The sequence below is a fragment of the Arachis stenosperma genome, chromosome 3, assembly GCF_014773155.1.
Source record: "Arachis stenosperma cultivar V10309 chromosome 3, arast.V10309.gnm1.PFL2, whole genome shotgun sequence".
Taxonomy (NCBI): Eukaryota; Viridiplantae; Streptophyta; class Magnoliopsida; order Fabales; family Fabaceae; genus Arachis; species Arachis stenosperma.
Window position 1 is genome coordinate 76036780 of NC_080379.1, and position 6455 is coordinate 76043234.

Here is a 6455-nt window from a genome sequence, read left to right on the forward strand (position 1 = left end):
TGCAATTTACATTTCTTGCACTTTAAGTTTCAGTCATTTACTTTCTTGTTCTTTAAGATTCAGCAAGTTTATTTTCCTGTTCTTTAATTTACTGCAAAATCCCCCTCTCCCTTTACATTCCAAGCAATTTATCTTCTGTTAAATACAACCCACTCAACCAAAACTTGATTCGCTTGACTAAATCAACCACTAAACTAAAATTGCTCAATCCTTCAATCCCTGTGGGATCGACCTCACTCATGTGAGTTATTATTACTTGATGCGACCCGGTACACTTGCCGGTGAGTTTTGTGTCGGATCGTTTTCCGCACATCAATCAGTGGATCCTTCTAAAGTAGAGGTGGTGATGGAATGGAAAAGACCAACGACGGTGACGGAAGTCAGAAGTTTTTTGGGCTTAGCCGAATATTATCGGAGATTTATTGAAGGATTCTCCCAGATTGCATTAGCAATGACCAAGTTGACAAGGAAGGAGGTACCTGTTGTTTGGACGTCGGAGTGTGAAGAGAGTTTTTCAGACTTTGAAGCAAAAATTAACTTCAGCACCTGCTTTGATTTTGCCGAAACCGCATGAACCGTTTGAAGTATACTGTGATGCTTTCATGAAGGGTTTGGGTTGCGTGTTGATGCAACACCAGAATGTGGTGGTTTACGCATTGAGTCAGCTAAGACCGCATGAGGTAAACTATCCAACTCATGACTTGGAATTAGCGACAATTGTGTTTGCATTGAAGATTTGGAGACATCACTTGTACGGAGTAAGGTTCAGCGTCTTTTCTGATCATAAGAGTCTCAAGTACATCTTTGATGAGAAAGAGCTTAATATGTGTCAGAGGAGATGGATGAAGTTTCTTAAGGACTATGATTTTGAACTGAGTTATTGATGAGCGGATAATTTATACGCTTTTTGGCATTGTTTTTAGTTTGTTTTTAGTATGTTTTAGTTAGTTTTTATTATATTTTTATTAGTTTTAGTTAAAATTCACTTTTCTGGACTTTACTATGAGTTTGTGTGTTTTTCTGTGATTTTAGGTATTTTCTGGCTGAAATTGAGGGACCTGAGCAAAAATCTGATTCAGAGGCTGAAAAGGACTGCAGATGCTGTTGGATTCTGACCTCCCTGCACTCGAAGTGGATTTGCTGAAGCTACTGAAACCAAATTGGCGCGCTCTTAATTGCGTTGGAAAGTAGACATCCTGGGATTTCCAGCAATGTATAAAAGTCCATACTTTGCTCGAGATTTGAGGGCCCAAACAGGCGTTCCAAGTCAGCTCAAGAATTCTGGCGTTAAACGCCGGAACTGGCACAAGAATGGGAGTTAAACGCCCAAACTGGCACAAAAGCTGGTGTTTAACTCCAAGAAAAGTCTCTACACATGAAAGCTTCAATGCTCAGTCCAAGCACACACCAAGTGGGCCCGGAAGTGGATTTTTATGTTATTTACTCATCTTTGTAAACCCTAAGCTACTAGTTCTCTACAAATAGGACCTTTTGCTATTGTATTAGAGAGCTTTTGATCATGTTTTTATGATTGAACCCTCTTTGGGAGGCTGGCGATTTGGCCATGCCTAGACCTTATCACTTATGTATTTTCAACGGTGGAGTTTCTACACACAATAGATTAAGGTGTGGAGCTCTGCTGTACCTCGAGTATTAATGCAATTACTATTGTTCTTCTATTCAATTCAGCTTATTCTTGTTCTAAGATATTCATTCGCACCCAAGAACATGATGAATGTGATGACTATGTAACGCTCATCATCATTCTCACTTATGAATGCGTGCCTGACAACCACTTCCGTTCTACATGCAAACAAGGCTTGAATGTTTATCTCTTGGATTCCTTAATCAGAATCTTCGTGGTATAAGCTAGAATTGATGGCGGCATTCTTGAGAATCTGGAAAGTCTAAACCTTGTCTGTGGTATTCCGAGTAGGATTCAAGGATTGAATGACTGTGACGAGCTTCAAACTCGCGATTGTGGGGCGTTAGTGACAGACGCAAAAGAATCACTGGATTCCATTCCGACATGATCGAGAACCGACAGCTGAATAGCCATGCTGTGACAGAGCGCGTTGAACATTTTCACTGAGAGGACGGGACTGTAGCCATTGACAACGGTGATGCCCAACATACAGCTTGCCATGGAAAGGAGTAAGAAGGATTGGATGAAGACAGTAGGAAAGCAGAGAGACGGAAGGGACAAAGCATCTCCATACGCTTATCTGAAATTCTCACCAATGAACTACATAAGTATCTCTATCTTTATTTTATGTTTTATTCATCTTTTAGTCATTAATCCTTGGTGGACGAAATTGTGATCCATGCTCTTTGTACTTGTATGAAATTTAATAATTGGCTCTATTTCACTTCATAACTCCGTTCAACTAACCAGCAAGTGTACTGGGTCGTCCAAGTAATAAACCTTACGCGAGTAAGGGTCGATCCCACAGAGATTGTTGGTATGAAGCAAGCTATGGTCACCTTGTAAATCTCAGTTAGGCAGATTAAACTGGTTTATGGGTTTTCGAATACTTAATAATAAACAGAAAATAAAATAAGATAGAAATACTTATGTAAATTAATAGTGGGAGTTTCAGATAGGTGTATGGAGATGCTGTGCTCCTCTTGAAACTCTACTTCACTACTCACTCTTCCTTCAATCCTTCTTACTCCTTTCCATGGCAAGCTGTATGTAGGGCATCACCGTTGTCAATGGCTACATCCCATCCTCTCAGTGAAAACGTTCCTATGCTCTGTCACAGCACGACTAATCATCTGTCGGTTTTCAATTAGGATGGAATAGAATCCCTTGATTCTTTTGCGTTTATCATCACGCCCAGCCTTCAGGAGTTTGAAGCTCGTCACAGTCATTCAATCCCAGAATCCTACTCGGAATACCACAGACAAGGTTTAGACTTTCCGGATCCTCATGAATGCCGCCATCTATCTAGCTTATACCACGAAGATTTTGTTGGGGAATCTAAGAGATATGCGCCCGGCCTAAGGTAGAACGGAGGTAGTTGTCAGTCACGTACGTTCATAGGTGAGAATGATGATGAGTGTCATGGATCATCACATTCATCAAAGTGTTGTGTAACGTATATCTTGGAATAAGAATAAAAGAGAATTGAATAAAAAGTAATAGTAATTGTATTGAAACTTGAGGTACAGCAGAGCTCCACACCCTTAATCTATGGTGTGCAGAAACTCCACCGTTGAAAATACATAAGTGAAAGGTTCAGGCATGGCCGAATGGCCAGCCCTCTGAATGTGATCAATAGCCTCTTAAGATGAGGAATAAAACAAAACTGAGACCAAAGTTGTCTAATACAATAGTAACTTATCCTATTTATACTAGACTAGCTACTAGGGTTTACATGAGTAAGTATTTGATGCATAAATCCACTTCCGGGGCCCACTTGGTGTATGTTTGGGCTGAGCTTGATCTATCCACGAGCTGAGGCTTTTCTTGGAGTTGAACTCCAAGTTATAACGTGTTTTGGGCGTTCAACTCCGGATCATGACGTTTTTCTGGCGTTTAACTCCAGACAGCAGCATATACTTGGCGTTCAACGCCAAGTTACGTCGTCAATTTCCGAATAAAGTATGGACTATTATATATTGCTGGAAAGCTCTAGATGTCTACTTTCCAACGCCGTTAAGAGCGCGCCATTTGGAGTTCTGTAGCTCCAGAAAATCCATTTTGAGTGCAGGGAGGTCAGATTCCAACAGCATCAGCAGTCCTTTTTGTCAGCCTTTTTCAGAGTTTTGCTCAAGTCCCTCAATTTCAGCCAGAAATTACCTGAAATCACAGAAAAACACACAAACTCATAGTAAAGTCCAGAAATGTGAATTTAACATAGAAACTAATGAAAACATCCCTAAAAGTAGCTTGAACTTACTAAAAACTACCTAAAAACAATGCCAAAAAGCGTATAAATTATCCGCTCATCACAACACCAAACTTAAATTGTTGCTTGTCCCCAAGCAACTGAAAATCAATTAGGATAAAAAGAAGAGAATATACTATAAATTCCAGAATATCAATGAATATTAATTCTAATTAGATGAGCGGGACTTGTATCTTTTTGCCTCTGAACAGTTTTGGCATCTCACTTTTTCCTTTGAAGTTTAGAATGATTGGCTTCTCTAGGAACTTAGAATTTTAGATAGTGTTATTGACTTTCCTAGTTAAGCATGTTGATTCTTGAACACAGCTACTTATGAGTCTTGGCTGTGGCCCTAAACATTTTGTTTTCCAGTATTACGACCGGATACATAAATGCCACAGACACATAACTGGGTGAACCTTTTCAGATTGTGACTCAGCTTTGCTAGAGTCCCCAGTTAGTGGTGTCCAGAGCTCTTAAGCACACTCTTTTTGCCTTGGATCACGACTTTAACCACTCAGTCTTGAAGCTTTTCACTTGGACCTTCATGACACAAGCACATGGTTAGGGACAACTTGATTTAGCCGCTTAGGCCTGGATTTTATTTCCTTGGGCCCTCCTATCCATTGATGCTCAAAATCTTGGATCTTTTTTTACCCTTGCCTTTTGGTTTTAAGGGCTATTGGCTTTTTCTGCTTGCTTTTTCTTTTTCTTTCTAATTTTTTGCCAATTTTTTTTCGCAAGTTCTTGTTTTTCACTGCTTTTTCTTGCTTCAAAAATCAATTTCATGATTTTTCAGATCACCAATAACATTTCTCTTTGTTCATCATTCTTTCAAGAGCCAACAGTTTTAACATTCATAAATGATGAGCGGATAATTTATACGCTTTTTCGCATTGTTTTTAGGTAGTTTTTAGTAAGTTCAAGCTAATTTTAGGGATGTTTTCATTAGTTTTTATGTTAAATTCACATTTCTGGACTTTACTATGAGTTTGTGTGTTTTTCTGTGATTTCAGGTAATTTCTGGCTGAAATTGAGGGACTTGAGCAAAACTCTGAAAAAGGCTGACAAAAAGGACTGCTGATGCTGTTGGAATCTGACCTCCCTGCACTCAAAATGGATTTTCTGGAGCTACAAAACTCCAAATGGCACGCTCTCAACGGCGTTGGAAAGTAGACATCCAGAGCTTTCCAGCAATATATAATAGTCCATACTTTATTTGGAAATTGATGACGTAACTTGGCGTTGAACGCCAAGTACATGCTGCTGTCTGGAGTTAAACGCCAGAAACACGTCATGATCCGAAGTTGAACGCCCAAAACACGTTATAACTTGGAGTTCAACTCCAAGAAAAGCCTCAGCTCGTGGATAGACCAAGCTCAGCCCAAACATACACCAAGTGGGCCCCGGAAGTGGATTTATGCATCAATTACTTACTTCTGTAAACCCTAGTAGCTAGTTTATTATAAATAGAACTCTTTACTATCATATTATCATCTTGGTTTTGATCCCTGGATTGTATTTTGATCCAGTGACCACGTTTTGGGGGCTGGCCATTCGGCCATGCCTGAACCTTTCTCACTTATGTATTTTCAACGGTGGAGTTTCTACACACCATAGATTAAGGGTGTGGAGCTCTGCTGTACCTCAAGTTTCAATGCAATTACTATTATTTTCTATCCAAATCAATTTTATTCTTAATCCAAGATATACGTTTCACTTCAACTTGATGAATGTGATGATTCGTGACACTCATCATCATTCTCACCTATGAACGCGCGTGACTGACAACCACTTCCGTTCTACCTTAGGCCGGGCGCATATCTCTTAGATTCCCCAACAGAATCTTCGTGGTATAAGCTAGATAGATGGCGGCATTCATGAGGATCCGGAAAGTCTAAACCTTGTCTATGGTATTCCGAGTAGGATTCTGGGATTGAATGACTGTGACGAGCTTCAAACTCCTGAAGGCTGGGCGTGATGACAAACGCAAAAGAATCAAGGGATTCTATTCCAACCTGATTGAGAACCGACAGATGATTAGCCGTGCTGTGACAGAGCATTTGGACCTTTTTCACTGAGAAGATGGGATGTAGCCATTGACAACGGTGATGCCCTACAAACAGCTTGCCATGGAAAGGAGTAAGAAGAATTGGGTGAAAGCAGCAGGAAAGCAGAGATTCAAGAGGAGCACAGCATCTTCATACGCCTATCTGAAATTCCCACCATTGAATTACATAAGTATTTCTATCCTACTTTATTTTCTTATTTATCCAATTTTATTACATTTGACCCTATGATTCCACTTAACTGAGATCTACAAGATGACCATAGCTTGCTTCATACCAACAATCTCCGTGGGATCGACCCTTACTCACGTAAGGTATTACTTGGACGACCCAGTGCACTTGCTGGTTAGTTGTGCGAAGTTGTGAACCATGGCATTGACACCAAGTTTTTGGAGCCATTACCTGGGATTGTTGAAGTGAAAAGAATGAATCACAATTTCGTCCACCAAGTTTTTGGCGCCGTTGCCGGGGATTGTTCGAGTATGGACAACTG